At 42.7% G+C, this 17749-nt stretch overlaps 2 pseudogenes; one reads left to right on the forward strand and one right to left on the reverse strand.

Annotated features, from left to right (window-relative positions):
* Nucleotides 1-8507: 8507 nt before the first annotated feature.
* On the forward strand, nucleotides 8508-9660 carry LOC148851152 (small ribosomal subunit protein uS7 pseudogene; annotated as a pseudogene).
* Nucleotides 9661-11539: 1879 nt separating this feature from the next.
* LOC148851153 (auxin-responsive protein SAUR21 pseudogene) lies at nucleotides 11540-11821 on the reverse strand (annotated as a pseudogene).
* Nucleotides 11822-17749: the final 5928 nt, after the last annotated feature.

The raw sequence follows: 17749 nt of genomic DNA on the forward strand, positions 1-17749 counted from the left end.
CATCGAGCTCGGAAACATGGAGGCCAGCAGCGCCAGTACAAGGCCCACTCAACAACGAAGGCGCCGGCGAAGTCGTTGAACCTTCACCCGTGTCTTGTCAAAGCTCAGAGGCAAAGAAGAGACGATCTCGGACGAGGTAGGAGCTGCCCCGATTCTCTCGGTCCCTTCCCCCCTCGCATCAAAACTCCTAGCGGTCCCCTTACCTAGAAATTTCAAGCTCCCACCTCTGGACAAGTACGACGGGTCCTTCGACCCCAACGAACACGTTGACGCTTTCTAGTCCCAAATGCACCTCGCCAGGGCTAGCGAATCGTGCATCTGCATGGCCTTCACCACCACCCTCAAGGGGTAGCCCGCACTTGGTACAGGAACCTGGCCCCCGGGTCGATAAAGTGATGGGCCCAGTTTGTGCAGGTCTTCACTGCACACTTTGTCACCAGCCAACTGTGCCCCAGAACAGAGGAAAGCATCTTCGGAGTAGTCCAAAGGGAAGGAGAATCCATCCGGGGCTACATCAAGCGATTCAATGAAGCATGCTTGCAGATACCGCGGTTGGACCCCGCGGTGCAGCTCGCGGCGGTCAAAAGAGGGGTAACGCACAAAGAATTCAAATGGCACATGGTAGCTAACCAGCCCGCAACCGTCGCCGAATTCCTCAAGCTCGCGGACAAGTTCATGAGGACAGAGGAAGAAATCAACCAACGAACCGAAGGCGGGAACGAAAAAAGAAAGAGGGAAGGCGAGCTCCCCAACCCAGTTGACAGGAAAAACCCAGCCCGGGAGCCGAAGCTGAACCAGTTGTTCCGAGCTCCCCTAGCAGTTTGAACGGATTACACACCGTTAAACACAAGATGGACCGAGATCTTAATGACGATCAAGGATGCCCCATACGTGAAGTGGCCACCTCGCCTAAAGGGAAATCCGAACGAGAGAAATAAGAATTTGTATTGTAGTTTCCATAGAGACCATGGTCATAGTACCGAGCAGTGTAATAATCTCCGGGACGAGATAGAGGGGCTCATCCGTTGCGGATACTTGAGAAAATTTGTACAGCACAACAATAATAACAATAAGGCAGGTCGGCAAGGGGAGCACGAAAAGGATGCCCCCCAGTCTAGCAGCAGACCTGCCGAACCTTGCAGCGACAGCCTCCGGAAGAGAGGCCAGTTCGGGGAACCATCCATGTAATTGTGGGAGGTTCGGTGGTAGCAGGGTGTACCTCGGTAGCAGCCCGGACTTTAGTTCACGAAGCGGCCCTCGAGGAACGGAACCCCCCAAAGAGATCAAAGACTGAAGAACCAATCTTCTTCACGGAGGACGACACGCGAGGGGTCCGCTACCCCCATGATGACGCGCTTGTCATTAAACTAAGGATCAGCGACTTCGAGGTCAGACGCGTACTCGTAGATTCAGGCAGCTCAGCGGACATCCTCTTTAAATCAGCGTTTGACAAGCTACAGTTAGAGAGGAGCGAGCTGAAGCCCGCGAACACTCCCCTGGTGGGTTTCAGCAGAGAGGAAGTCAGGCCCCTCGGAAAAATAACAGTACCTGTGGAAGTCGGCACATGGCCTTGTGCGGTCAGACTCAACCATGATTTCCTGGTGGTCGCGACCCCGTTCTCATACAATGCTATAATAGGGCGGCCGATCACACATATCCTACGGGCGGTGGTCTCCACCTACTATTTGGCCATGAAGTTCCCTACGGACTTCGGTGTGGGGATAGCGCGGGGCGACCAGCTCGAGTCTCGCAAGTGTTATGTTGCCGCCCTGAAGGGAAAAACCAAGGCGGCCGACGACCTCGAACTAGAGTGGCCTGCGGAGCAGGGTGAGGAACGAGCTTCGCCCATAAAGGAAATGGTCGCAATCCCGACTTCGGCTACGGACCCAGCTCGCACACTTCAGATCGGAGCTTCCGTCGAGGAACCCCTACGAACCGAACTGGTGAGTTTTTTACTTCAAAATTTAGATATTTTTGCCTGGTCCGCGGCAGACATGCCCGGCATTAGCCCCGGCCTGATAACTCACAAACTTAATACTGACCCTGTAGTCAGACCCGTTAGACAGAAGAAACGCAACTTAGCCCTAGAACGCTGGAGGGCGGTCGACGAGGAGGTCTAAAAGCTCCTCGCAGCAAACATCATAAGGGAAGTCCATTACCCGAGCTGGGTGGCCAACCCGGTGCTGGTAAAAAAGGCGAACGGCAAGTGGCGCATGTGCGTCGACTACACCGACCTGAACTGAGCTTGCCCGAAAGATTGCTTCCCCCTCCCCAGAATTGACCGCCTAGTGGACGTGACCTCGAGACATGAGTTGCTAAGCTTCCTGGACGCCTACTCGGGCTACAACCAAATCCGGATGGACCCATCCGATGAGGAAAAAACCAGCTTCATAACCGAGTTCGGCCTATATTGCTACAAGGTCATGCCCTTCGGATTAAAAAATGCCAGGGCGACCTTCCAAAGACATGTAAATAGGCTGTTTCGGCCCCTGATTAGCACGAAGAGAGAGTGTTATGTAGACGACATGGTCGTCAAGACACAGTTTTCACAAGAATTAATACAAGACTTAGATTCTGTCTTCCAAATCCTGTGGCATCTCTCCTGGTCGGGCAAAACGCGAACTAGGATGAGGAGCCCTGGATCCTTCACGTGGATGGTTCCTCGAACCAGCAAGGCAGCGGAGCTTGAATAGTCTTATGCGGCCCGGGCGGCACAAAATTAGAATACGCACTACGCTTTGAGTTCGCGGCATCCAACAACGAGGCAGAGTATGAAGCACTGATAACTGGGTTGGACCTAGCGCGAAAGGTAAAGGCAAAGCACTTGGTCATATGCAGCAATTCCTAGCTCGTGGTCAACCAAGTTACGGGCGAGTATGAAGCACGCGAGCTCTCCATGATCGCATATTTGGCGAAAGTAAAAGAGGCCCTGCTCAACTTCCAGTCACACTTCATCAGGCAAATCCCGAGGTCAGAGAACACTGAGGCCGACGCTCTGTTCCGGTTAGCCAGCACAAGTCACAACAACATGAGAACCGTGTACATAGAGGACTTACCTCGGCCTAGTATTCTCGAGGGGACAGAGGAGGTCGCTCCCGTCCTGGAAGCAGAGCCGAGCTGGATCGACCCACTCGCGAGCTTCTTGATAGACGGAACCCTCCCTGCAGAACGCAATGCGGCCAAGAGGGTGCAGCGCCAGGCAGCCAAATACGTCATAATAGACGAACGGTTATACCGACGGTCCTACACGCTCCCCTACTTGCGTTGCCTGTGACCTGCCGAAGCCGAGTTCGTACTCCGCAACACTCATGAAGGCCTGTGCGGCGGACACTCGGGAGGCAAAGCACTCACCCAAAAAGCACTTCGACAAGGATACTACTGGCCAACGATGAAGGCAGAAGCTGTCGATCTCGTCAGAAAATGCAACAAGTGTCAGAAGCACGCCAATATCCACCGTCAACCTGCCTCCGACCTCAAATACCTCGCCAGCCCGTGGCCCTTTGCACAATGGGGCATCGACCTCCTGAGGCCATTTCCACCAGCAACAGGTGGAAGAAAATTCCTAGTCGTTGCAGTAGATTACTTTACGAAGTGGATAGAAGCCGAACCTCTGGTAACTATTACGGCCTGAAACATACAGAACTTCTTTTGGAAGAACATAGTATGTCGCTTCGGGTTACCTCGGGTACTAATTTCCGACAACGGCAAGCAGTTCGAGGATATCAAGTTCCAAGAGTGGTGCCAGAACATGGGGATTCGGCTAAACTTCACATCAGTCGTGCACCCGCAGGCAAATGGTCAGACGGAAGTAATGAACAGAGCCATCCTGCGCGGACTGAAAACACGTCTGGGTCGAGCTAAGGGATTGTGGGCCGAAGAGCTACCAAGTGTCTTATGGGCTCACCGAACTACAGAAAAAACCGCCACGGGAAGGGCCCTATAAAGTAAAGAGAGCGCTCGGGGGGCATACGAACTCGAAACCTTGGAAGGCAAACAAGTACCTCAAGCGTGGAACATTGTGAACTTAAAGCGATACTACCTATAAACCGCCAAGCGAAGTGGACGAAATCAGGTCCTATGGGCCACGATGTAGAGCCAAGAGGAGCCTCGGCGTAAACAAGCAAAGAAAAATCGGGCATATTATCAGCTCGGCAAAAAATCAGTTCACTGCAAAAGCCTTCGCGGCAAAATAGGTCGTGGAAGTATAATAACCCAGACAAGAAAGTGGCATATTCAGTTCGACAAAGAATCAGTTCGGGGAAGAGGAACACTTGGGAAAAAAGATTATCTATTCCGTTGCAAGAAACAGGAGTACATTGGCCATCAGAAGGGACTTACAAAAAAAAAAACCAAAATCTTTACATGATCAGAGCTACTTCTTCGCCATCAGAAGGCACTTCAACAACACCCGAAGGCCCTGCCTCTCCTTCAGAGTCCGGCTCGCCATCGGCAGCATTGGCCATCTCCTGAGTTATACGTAAAGTGGATAAGGAACTAACATCGAGGTCGGGGTACGTGTTCCGGATCATCCACCTGCTCAGTTTGAACCCCCTTCTATAAGAATCCACCATCAGATCGTCAAACGCGGAGAGGCAATGTAGTCTTCAACGGCCTTCTTCTTGGCATCTTCAATGCCTTGGGAAAAAATATGTGTTTTCTCCCTGATGTCCTCCTGAAGATATTCGACTTGATACTGCAAATCCAACTTCAAGTCTGCCATGTGCTTGACAACTACCCCCATGGCCTCGGCTCACGCTGAGACCTTGCCTGCCTGGCCATTGCGACGCGAGCAGCCTCTTCGGCAGCATAAGCGGCCACCTCAGCAGCTCAGGTATTCGCCTCTATAGCACGGAAAGCTTCTTCAGCAGCATGAGCGGCAGCCTCAGCAGCTCGCGCCTGTCGCGAGCTCCTCTCCACTTGGGATGCTAAGGCATGAATTGAAGAATTCACCTACCAAAAGAAACAAGTGAGCAATAATAGAAAAAGCGGCAGAAAATGAAAAAGGCAGACGGAATCTGACTTACCACCATAGCATGTGTTACGGCGCGGCAGGCAACCTGATTCAAAGGAAGATCGGTCCACACCGCGATCTCCTCAGGGAAAGTAGCCTCCCTACTCTTCTGAAGAGCATAGTTCGACGTCAACACGCTCCTGAATTCCCCTTGAGCTCCCGAACCCGAGGGCCCAGCCTGCGTATGAGCGGACCTAGAGTGAGTAGGAGCACTTGAGTATGCAGGAGCGCCCGTATGAGTGGTCTCAGCGTAAGGCGCCCCGGCAGCCTCATGCATCGGTGGAGTCACCTCAGGCTCCCTGGGCAGATCCTCCAGCGTGCGGTCTGGAACTTGAGGCTCCTCATCCAGGGGCAGCTCGGTACGAGTTCTCTTGGCGACCCGCTTCCTCCTCTTCATACCTTGGAACAGACGCCCCCCACGAGTTCTCTCTGCGTCCATCACACCTGTAGAAACGAGTTCGACATCAGAAAAAATGAAGGAACAAAGCAAGCAAGAAACCGCATTAGAAACCTACCCGAACTCAGGCCGGCCACAATAAGCTTGGCCTCCGTTAAGTAGTGATGGCACTTTAAACCTTGTCGTGCCCATTGCCGGAGGCCCTTCACCATCTCTTTATCGAGAGTAACACTTGAATCAGGAGCGGCCTCACCCCACCTGGTCTGAAAGGGCCATCGTTGAGCACTTCGCACACCGAAGTAGTCTCGCTTCCACGCCGGGACCTTATTATGAAGATCGTGCAGAAGCTTAAAGCCTGGGCGAGGAGAAAGGTAATACGCTCGTCTTCCCCCAGGAAGAGAACCCGCCAGTCTCTTGAGCATTAAGATGGAGGAGAATATCTCTAAGTCTAAGGGGAAATTCTGCTCGCAAAAAAGGGAAAATGTCCCCACCAGGTTCCGAATAGAGTTCGGATGAAGTTGGCCAATGGTGACACCGAAGTGGTTTATGACTTCGACGAGAAGGGGGTGGAAAGGAAGTCGCAACCCCGCAGCGAGCTGCTCTCGAAAAATCACGATCTCATCAGGACCGTGTTCCCAAGGAAAGCTACCCGAAATAATAAAATATCTATACCCCCCAGGAAGATTGTAAGACATAAGTATAGATTGAAGCCCCTCAGGCGTCATGGTCGAGGGACCAAACCTGTCTAGCACCCAACCTCGGCGAGAGGTAGACGCCAAATTGCCCGAAGCGGCTCGGCCTACTGGTTCATAGTCCTCGAGTCCCACCTCAGGATCACTGAAGCAGTCGGGGGATACGGCTTGGTTTGTAGAACCTACGTCAGTCCTACTTGAAGAGTCGTCTGAGCTATCAAAACTAGACATTGAGGAAAAGATGTGGATTCTGGAAGGTACTCACCGAAAGAAAGTTTTGAAGGCTCCGGAGGCTGGAACAAGCCAAAAAACCTTGGAGGCTATGTAACCAGCCTAGATGCGAGCTGAAAAAACTTGGACGCGAGCTGAAAAGTTGGAGGCGAGCTCAATAGGCAAACCGCAAAAGTGGCAAATCGACTGGGGTCCCCCACATTTGCGCTGATCACACGTCCCATGAGGTCGAGACGTGATTGGCGCACGTCTTTCCGAAAAGAGTGAAACGTCAGCGCATGCCTTCTTGAAACCGACATCGCGCCGACACGTCTCCCTGACAGCCGCCCGCGCACGTACAGTAGTGGCACGCTTTTTTCAAGTTTGATTGACCCGCTGTCACGTCCCAGCGGTGCGAGTTTTTGAAATTTAAAACGCGCGCTGTCACAATCATCAACATTTATGAGTAGGCACGTTTCCTGCCTTCTCGAAAACCGAAGAACCCTGGCAAAAGCAACTCGCGCAGTCAAGATTCGAAGGACGAGACAAATCCACCTACCACCTCGCAAAACTCCCCGCACCAGGGCAAGACCCTTGGAGCGAGGAGTGGGGGCAATTGATGAAGGAAGATTTGGCCCGACCTCACAGTTATGCGACACGTGCCAAAAACAACAGCTCGGGAAAAAAGAAAGCCTAAGGCATGAACACCAAGGGGACACCAGTGGACCGAACTCCCTACTGGGGGCTTGAACTCACCCTTGGCCCAAAACCAGAGTAATCCGAACTGGCCTACCTTCAGTTCGGGATATACCTCACCGAACTGGCCAACCTTGTAACAGCTCGGGATATACTTCACCGAACTGGCCTGCCTTGTAGCAGTTCGGGATATACCTCGCCGAATTGGCCAACCTTGTAACAGCTCGGGATATACCTCGCCGAACTGGCCAGCCTTGTAGCAGTTCGGGATATACCTCGCCGAACTGGCCTGCCTTGTAATAGTTCGGGATACACCTCGCCGAACTGACCTGCCCTATAGATACCTCCGAAATCAAGACTTCGTCTCGCTCACCATTCCGCATCACCTTCTGGGCACCGAAACCAAACAAGTCATACCATGCCTGACACTGAGGAAGTCCGTGCCCGAGGGCGCCGCACCTGACTGACTTGGGATCTGACGCTTGGTGGCCGCACTCTAAACGGCCACCTGCCACCGCCATTGACACCACCATCTCCAGTTAGAGAGACAGTTAGGCAGTGATGGTTCTGTCCCAACAGAAAGGACGACGGCCGAATTGACAAACGCAAGGGTAATCATACCCGACCTGACAAGGGCCTCGGAGCGAGTGCGCGAAGTGATTATAAGAGCCCCCTGCCCCCAACAAACAAGGTATGCAAACTTTGTTCTATCTGGTTTTATCTTGCTTTTGAAGGATTCTAACTTAAGCTTCGGAGCCGTTACACCGGGTTCCCCCCGGAGCTTCCTCATCTCCTCCATTTCAGGTTCTCTGCTATTCAGTTCAGAAGTAAGGTCGTTGACAGCTTAGACCGGCCGGATCGCGCTTCATCAATTACTAACACCGCCATCTCCAGTTAGAGAGATGGTTAGGTAGTGACGATTCTGTCCTAGCAGAAAGGACGACGGCCGAATTGACAAATGCAAGGGTAATCATACCCGACCTGACAAGGGCCTCGGAGCGAGTGCGCGAAGTGATTATAAGATCCCCCTGCCCCCAACAAACAAGGTATGCAAACTTTGCGCTATCTGGTTTTATCTTGCTTTTGAAGGATTCTAGCTTAAGCTTTGCAGCCGTTACACCGGGTTCCCCCCGGAGCTTCCTCATCTCCTCCGTTTCAAGTTCCCTGCTATTCAGTTCAGAAGCAAAATCGTTGACAGCTAAGACCGGCCGGATCGCGCTTCATCAATATCTATCAAGAGGTGACATCACATGTGGACCTAAAAAAGGACAGATTGGGGAAATCATCAAATAGGAAGATCAAAGAGGAAAAGAGGAAAGTCTAGTCTAGGAAGGATGGAATGAAATAGAACTTGATCGGAACAAGGAAATCCTAGTTCTCCTTCAATAAGGGCTCCCACTCTAGCTATATAAAAGAATTCAACGTAAGATTATTTTCACACACTTACTCTCAAAGAACCTCTAGTTCTCTGTCTTATCACAAGCATCTGCACTCTGCAGCCATGGCGATCGTCGGTGAATCAGAGGTGAAGCTGTTGAACAGATGGTCCTTGGATAATGTCCAGGTTGGTGACATATCTTTAGTGGATTATATTGGTGTATCTCCCAACAAGACCGCAACCTATGTCCCACACACAGCAGAGAGGTATTCTGTGAAGAGGTTCAAGGAGGCTCAATCCATTGTGGAGAGGTTGACCAATTCTCTGATGATGCATGGGCGGAACAATGGGAAGAAGCTCAAGGCTGTCTGCATCGTCAAGAAAGCAATGGAAATAATCCATCTGCTCACGGAACAAAACCCTATTCAAGTTATTGTTGATGCTATAATCAACAGTGGGCCAAGAGAAGATGCAACTCGTATCGGTTCTGCTGGTGTTGTGAGGCGTCAAGCTGTTGATACCTCTCATTTGAGGCGTGTTGACCAACTATTATATCTAAGGTTCAAAGTATTGACATGTATTGGCCCGTATCGTTCTGGAACCCTTCCGATATGCCCATACAGTGGGTGCATCGGGGGTCTGACCAGTTCAAGGGGTGGAGTCCCAAACGCCCCCCCCCCCCCTTGAATTGGTTGCGAAAAAAAAATTAAAAAAAAAAAAAAGCAATAAAAAGCAATATAGATTCACCTGATACGCCCCTACCGGTGTATCCAGCGTATCGATATTTTGAACCTTGACTATACCTTCTAACAAAGGGTGCCCGAGAGTGTGCTTTCAAGAACATGAAGTCCATAGCTGAATGCTTGGCAGACGAACTTATTAATGCAGCCAAGGGTTTATCCAACCAACGTTTTAAAAAATGACCCGGAAACGGAACCGTTTTGGGCACCGGTTTCTAGGTCAAGGGTCCGACCATCTGGTTCAAACGGACGGCCTGTTTTGATAATAAAATTTAAAAAAATTTAAAAAATAAAAAAGGTCAAAAACCATTGAACGGGTCAATGGTTCGACCGCCCAGATCAACGTTTATTGACTTTTTCAACAGTTTTTTACCAAATTTTAGGTTTTTGGGTAAAACGGAACCGATTGCCTGAACTGTTCCAAGGCCGAACGATCCAACCATCCAGATCAATGGCGGTTCAAAAACGTTGCATCCAACAGCTCTGCCATTAAGAAGAAAGATGAGTTTGAACGTATTGCCAAGGCCAACCATTAGAAGAGACGAAGCTCTGTCTGTGGCTGCCATGTTAACGAGCAGAGGACCTGAGGGTTTTCTTTTGTTTGTTTTTCTCTCACATTTCCTTTTAGCTAGCTTTTTCAAATCTCACCCCTGCCCCAAGTTTGCTGAGTATAGACCTACCATTTTTATTTTAATTTCTTTGTTAGAATGACGTCCTTTCCCTTGGGTTTTTTTACTTTTTGGTAAAAATTATTGATTAGTTTTATCTGTTTGGTTTGCAGGAAAAGAGGTTTAGAATCGGAATCGGAATGGGCTATTCTGATTCCAACTGTTTGGTTGGGCGGAATCGGAATCCTATTATTTCCTGCCTCTCCTTTGAGAATGAAATCTCATTCATATCGATTTTAATTTTCATTCTCATTCCTATATGAACCAAACAGAATATAAAAATAAACCATTCTGATTTCAATTCCAATTTCAACTACGAACCAAAATGACCCTTAGTGTCTTTAAATCTATAAAGCTTGAAAGGTAACAATGCAATTGTATATATGTTGATTTGATCGCAAGTTTGAAGGAACACGTCAAATCATGTCCGGACTAACAGGGGCCACAATCGGAGAAGCAAATTGCATTGATAAGATCATAAGAGCTATGACTAGTAAACTAAAAGCTACATTATTAGTAGTCGTTTTCTTATCTAGCATTAGATTCCAGGCTCCTTAGTCCTTACTTTCAAAGAGAGTATATATCTGGACATATTTCCATGTGGCCCCCATCGTATCCTAAAACATGGCAGGTTGATAAATAAAGGTCCCACCCTTCTCTCTTATTTTTCAAAAGTTGTTGCCTTCACGCACGGTGGTACACGATTGTAGTACTCAAAATGCCTGAATTTTACTTGCACAAGTACCAGTACCATGGTCCATGGGGAATAGATCCATTTCTCTGCAAGTGGGCTGAGGGCCAATTTTCCACCGACCAAGTTGGTCTAAGTTACTAAAATACGAGATTGTCTCCAAATATGCCAGTGGCCCAGCTGGCAATATCCACACATTGTCTATGTGGTTTGCATTGAAGAACTGGGATCCAGGCCAGCATCAATCCTTTCCACAGTCATCTCCAGCATATTACATATGAAAGGGGAAAAAACGATGAAATTCTTTAATTCCAATCCACATGGCTAGCCTCTTTGACCAAGAAAAACAAGAAAAAGAAAAAGTAAATCACAATTTATTTATCTTATTGGCAATTTATATTTTTAATTCTTCAATTGCTTATTATATGTTTGTTTTAATATGAATTCTATATATTTTAAAATTTTCTTTTGTGTTTTATTCTTTGCTTATGACTTTTTCTATCTATCTGCGTGCATATATTGTAGTCTATTTCTCAATATAAAGTTGTCATCATACACAAGTTCTTTATTGGAATTAAATAACTTGTAACTGACAGTGGATAAAAAGAGGCAGGCAGGCAATTTTGTTAAACTTTTATATTGATAATATCTATTTTATCTTTTAGTTTAAAAAGAAAAATCAAAACTTTAAGCGAACAAGGCGTAAAAACTATTTAACATGAGAAAATACAGCTATGGTTGTTTGCATAACTTTCATGGAACTTTGATCGATGATATATATAGCTCTTCATTTTCCTACAAGAATCTGATCGAGTTGCACGGGGAGTTTTCTTTTTTTTTTTTTAATTTAACTATCTCAGTTTCTTTACAATAACAAATCGAGAATATATGAAAATGTAAAATAATAGAACTAGAACGAGTGGAATAAATATATATACAGATATGGAGTTTCCCAAAACCGGATTGAACGAATGGGTTTTAAGAATTAATGTTGGCATCCGAATAGAATATAGTGGGTAGGGTAGCCATGAGCAGCGTGGTGGCGTCGTTGACGAACTACGCACGCAAACGAGAAGTGAGATTGAAGAAGTAGTCTTCGTTGCATGGAATGGTGAGAGCACCCATTGGATGATGAAACCCGAACTCTTCCTCGGCTTTACTCAGCAAGTGTTGGAACAAAGGATGATTCAAATAGGATATTGGAATCACGACGCGCTTCTTCTGATTCTGGCCCTCTCCAATAATGTATACAGCAATATGTCCCTTTGGAACATCACTCCTCACCTGCTTTTCAGCTGCAAGCAGGACAGATCGTTTGATAATCCTTTTGATTCCCATGGCTAGCTTCTCTATATTTTGATACAACGATTGTTATTGTGAGGATTTGACACTTTGCATGTAACGCCTAGGAAACGTACGGATATGCTTATGTATATTTATAGAGAGATCTAGCTAGAAAGAGAGAGAGAGAGAGAGAATAAAAACTGAAAAGAAAAATAATCAGGAGAAATTAATATAATCTCGATGGTGCAAGTGGAATTAGTTGTGGGACATCAGTCATTGGGGGATCACATGCTTCTGTCTACTCATTCATCAAAGTTTTGGGATCAAATGCCCTGCAAGTTGCATTGGAGGTGTAAGAAAACACATCGTATAAGCGTTGTTTTTCTTCCTGAAGGGTTCTTAATCAGCCCTTTTTGTTGGTCATTAATGAAATGACTCAATGTATCTACAACAACCGCCCCCACGCCAGAAAGGCAAATTAAATAATAGCTGGATAGAGGAATATTTCAGCTGTCATGCAAGGAAAGTATACACATTAATCCACCATTCAGTTAGTGTAAAGCAGTAGATTTGCCACGTATTCTCATTTATTTTATACAGAAGAACACTGGATACTGGAGACTGGATAGGGTGACTATTGGCAGACCAGGCTGACCAGCCCAGTCTTTTATGCTAGCCCTACATGCTTATATATACACGAGCAAAGCCAGTAAGGCCATTTTGTTTGCCCAGTGACTGATCAGTGAGTCTTGATGGGTTGATCAGCTGCCTCGCCCAAATACAAATACAAATAAATATGCAGAGTGCAAGACCTGAATCAATTTCATCAGCCGAGTTGCGCAAGCCACGAGTCTAAAGCTGATAAGGCCCATGATGATTGGCCCAATTACTATGAGTAGGACATATTCTTAATCACGATAAAAGGGCATTAAGTTGGGACAAATGGCAAGAATTTTGGGGCTGAAATTCTGGTGTCAATCGTGATGTGGTGTACATATTATTATTGGCTTTGGGGGCTCTTTTTAATCAGCATCTCTAAGCAATGATTTAGTAGGTGTACCGTGTACGATGTTGCATTCTTTGTTCAAACAAATATCTTGCGGAGTCTTCCATCTGGAGACGTTTAGGTCTCTTTGAGATGTAATTTGTTTTGTAAGTGGAGAGTACTGAAGCCCAACATTTGGAGTCTTTCGTCTGCCACATGCAAGTGACATTGGGCCCAGGCCCCTCTGCGACTGCATGCGTGTTTATAGGATTGCCATACGGGGACGGGTTAGTTTAACACTTAAGTTTAATATTGGGCCAATCAACTCATCAACTGGGCTTATGGGCTTTGGGATGCAAACCATGATTGGCTCTCAAGCCCCAAGCCCCAAACCGTCTATATTTCTGGAATAGTTCAAGCTTAAAACCCATTAAAATGCATTCAAAATAATGGTATATGGCATAATGGCAACATCTATGATACCGGAAGAACACTTTTAAATTAAATGGATCCAGTCCCTTGATTTTGAAGCCGAAATCGTTCCTCTTAGGGCTTGGGGCCCAACTTTACACTGTCTCCGGTTCGGGCTTCGGACTGGGCTCATTAAAATTTTAACAAAAAGTCAAGATCCAGCCCGATTTATGAACAGGTCTAATATACTAGTAACTGTATACATGCTTTGCACGTAACAATTCTAAATGGTGATAATTATAGTAATAATACACCTAAAATTTTCAATAAACATTAGTTATTTTTTTATTTGTTATTTTTATATATTTTTCTGTTTTTTATCATTAATCGTATGTAGATTGCAAAATCTAAATATGATTACATAAACACCACATCCAAATATGTGATAATTAGATCAAATTGTAAAGTTTCAAGTATCATTAACAAGCCTACTTGTTTGGCTAGACTATTCTTTTTGTAGTGTTTTATCTTTTTTGTGTATATTTTTTTTTATTCATTTATCAAAAAATGTAAGATTTAAATAGTGGGAATTGAATGAGGTGAAAAGTAATAGTTCAATTTACAATTTAAACCATACAATTAAATATTCAAAAATGAGTATTTTAGTCATTATTATAAAAACCAAACCAAACTAGATGGTCAAACCATTTGGCCCAGAAACTAGTCATGCACCAGTTCTATTTTGACCCTGAACAACTATTTTATAAAAAAAATAAAAATAAAAACTTAAATGGTTAGAGAACTACTAACCCAGACAATTTTACCATTAAAATGTTCGACCTAGTTAACAGTTCTCAAGTTGCTTTCAAACTAATTCCAAATTTTTTATTTATTTTAAAATAGAAATTAGAAAATATAAAAATGAAAAAAGAAACTTTCATATCTTATAATCTTGTCCGATTATTCCCAATGGCCAAAATTAGTTAGGGTTTTTATTTTTTCCATTTTGATTTTGAGTTTTCTCATTTTCGTGATTCTTTTTAAGTATAACAGTAAAAAAAATTGCAACTCCACTAAAGAAATCGAAAAATCGATGCAAGAGATGAGAGATTAAACACCGATCTTATATTAAAATTTAAGATACACCAATGAAGCAAACAATCTTGGATTTGAGAGAAATTTAGAAAGATGAGAGATATGTAAGAATAAGGCAAATGGTGATATAGCGGCGATGAAGATGAACATGGAGATAGTCAGCTACAATGATTCCTTCTTCTTCTTCTTCTTCTTCTTCTCACTTTTCAACTTTAACCAACTACCTCCTCAAAGTCTCCCACTCCCCTCTCATAATAATTAATATATATGGTGGACTTTAACCTAATCCTAATTTAACAGTCAAAAGATAAAGCTACATTATATTTTACATTTTACTGGTTTGACCTACTCAAATTGGACAGTTGAACCGTTGACTAAGAAACTGAAAGCCAAAACGGTTCTGCTTCTAGGTCAATTTTTAAAACTTTGATTTTGGTCAAAAGAAAGTTCCACTACCTTATTCATACTTTTAATAGTGACGTAAATATAGAATTATAGATGTGTTCAATTTTTTTTCTATAATTTTTTTGTATTTTTGTGTGTAAAAATAATTCTAATATGTCACACTTACTTTCTGTTTAATATGATAAATACAATATATTATACATGTGCTTGAATGTTTTTTTGCAAAATTTATGTATTTTTTCATTTTTGTATGTTTATATTTTGTTAATTTTTATTATTTATTTTGACAATAAAGGTTAACACATTTAACCCAAAAGTTGAACTATTTATTATTAATTTTTATATTTCATTTTTGCCAAGTTCTAAATTATATATTTCATTTTCATTATCAATAAAAATAATTCTTTTTAATTACACTTACCTCTTTAATTTGATTAATAAAAATATCTTAAATGTGTCTAATTTTCTACATTTTTTTTAATTTTCTATATTTATTCCTATTTTAAAATTTTTATTACCTAACTATGATTTCATATGTTAATCAATTTGATTCGGATGGTTAAACTACTTATCCGCAAATTGAATAATGAATGGTTTTGTTTTTTAGTCAATTTTAAAATATATGGATTTATATTATTAAAAATATTAACGTAGGTTTAATTAGTAGCATTTATTAGTGAAAAGTAACTTAAAAATATAGGATTTAATAAGAAAAAAATATGATTTAATAACTTAAGTATGAGACTTAATGAGAGATTATTAAATTAAATCAGGTGGAAAGTAATAATTGAAGTTACATTTTCAATTCTTACAATTAGAGATGGATTAGATACACAAATAAGGTTGTTACTGTAACCATAAAGTTGGCATTAAAACTATAATAAAATGATTTTTATACCCTTTTTCAAATAAAGAAATAAAAGATAATTTTAGTCAAAAAAAAATTATTCACACTATATCTACACTTTTATATATATATATATATATATCATTTGGATTATTAATAGAGTTGACCTTAGGGTCTTAAAGATACATTTTTCTCTAACCAAATTTGATGCCTATATAGCATATTAATCACAATGATTCCATGATTTTATGGTGGGTAAAAAGACTATATTTATTATATGTTGTTTAGTTTGAGATATCCAAATAGCACAACCATTTTATAGCTTTGACAACTATTTATCCACATTCAATACCCTAAATTCAAATGATGGAACCCATTAAAGAAGACCAGAAACAAACGTATGTTTTTAAATGATTTTTTTTCGAATAGAACTTCTTCAATTATCTTCCCTCTCCCAATGAAACCGTTTTTTATCTTCCTTACATATTAACCTTTGTTTCTTTCAACTCACAAAATGCATGCATTCGGACAACCGTTAGTGATCGTACAGAAAGCCCCACTAGGGAAGCAATGCATAGAGATTCTAGAAATATTGCAAATGATTTGAATCATCAAGCACTGATCAGAACAGTTGTCTAAACGACAAAAGCTACTGCACCCATGGGTGTAGTGGATGCGTGAACTCAAATAGGAGAACACGTCAACCATCCCAACGTTAACAATCAAACGCGCGTTAATGTGGTTTGATCGGTTCAATCGAACATGAACCGATCGCGAAAAAGGGGTGTTAAACCTCATTTTTCGATTTTCTTCCTTGATTTTCCCTGGAGAGCTCCTTTCACCGAACCTTTCCTCCATCAACGGCGATAATGAGAACCCTTGTTCTTCTCTTCTTCTTTTCCTCTTCTCTTCTTCTTCTCCTCTCCATTCTTCTTCTCCTCTTCTTCTTCGACAAGTAGCTCCAGTAGTAGGGTTCCTCTTCCATTCTTCTTCTTCTTCTTCTTCTTCTTCCTGATGTGAATGATTAATTCATCAGAAAGGATAGAGTTGTTTTTAGCTTATGTGAATGATTAACATGTCATTTAGCCAAATTTATGGACTTGTTTTTATTGATAACATGGACATTGTGACTTTTGGATTGTCATAGGGCTCTTTTGGCTTCAAACTTGGCTAAGAAAAGCTAGTATATAATATTCTGTTATTCTTAATCTCTTTAAGCCTTCAATAATTAGTACAGAACCATGAATATTTGAATGCTTGATTAGATATAATTTTCCTCCTTCTTTTATAATTCTTAGAATGAGTACTCAAGATGAATATTGTAGTAGGCTTTGCAATGAAGCTGAAATTCTTTCATATATTGATTGCCATGTTGCACGTAAGTTGGTATTTGATGATGGAAATGATGAGGATGCATACATCACAATAGAAGAACCAAGGTTGGGAATGATGTTTGAAAACTTGGATGATGCATATTTTTTTACAATGAATATGCTAGAAGAGTGGGGTTTAGCACTTAGATGGTTGAATTGCTTAGCCACCACTTTGATAAATGATTATTTTGTTTTTGAATCAATTTTAAAAATATACAGGTTTATATTGTTAAAAACATTGACATTGATCTAATTAATAGCATTTATTAGTAAAAATAGCTTAAATATTGGATTTAATAAGAGAAAATGGGAGTTAATACCTTAAGTTATAAGACTTAATGGTAGGAGATTAAATGAGGTGGAAAGTAATAATTGAAGTTATAATGTCAACCCTTACAATTAGGCTATGTTTGGTTTGAAGGGAAATGCAGGGAAAGGTAGGGAAACATTTACAAGCATTGTATAGGTTTCTCCATCTTTCCCTTTCTTTCCCTACCGTTTTCCTTCAAACCAAACATAACCTTAGAGATGGATTAAATAGACAAATATGAGCATTTTATAGCTATAATAGCTAGCTTTAAATACAGTAAAATGATTTTTATACCCTTTCTTAAACAATGAAATAAAGGGTAATTTTAATCCAAAAAAAGTCACTCTATATCCACACTTTTATATATAGTATAAATATAAATATATTAAATATTTTTATTTTATTCAGCGGAACCCATTTACAATTTTATAGTTTTTTGAATTTAACCATACCACATCCGTATTTTCTTTTATTTTATTCATTATTTAACGAATTATAAATGACATTATGGGGCGTTATGATTGACCTTTTTTTTTTAAATCTAAGGTCTAAATTA

The sequence above is a fragment of the Nelumbo lutea genome, chromosome 5 (assembly GCF_056320005.1).
Source record: "Nelumbo lutea isolate HS-2025 chromosome 5, American lotus-T2T, whole genome shotgun sequence".
Taxonomy (NCBI): domain Eukaryota; kingdom Viridiplantae; phylum Streptophyta; class Magnoliopsida; order Proteales; family Nelumbonaceae; genus Nelumbo; species Nelumbo lutea.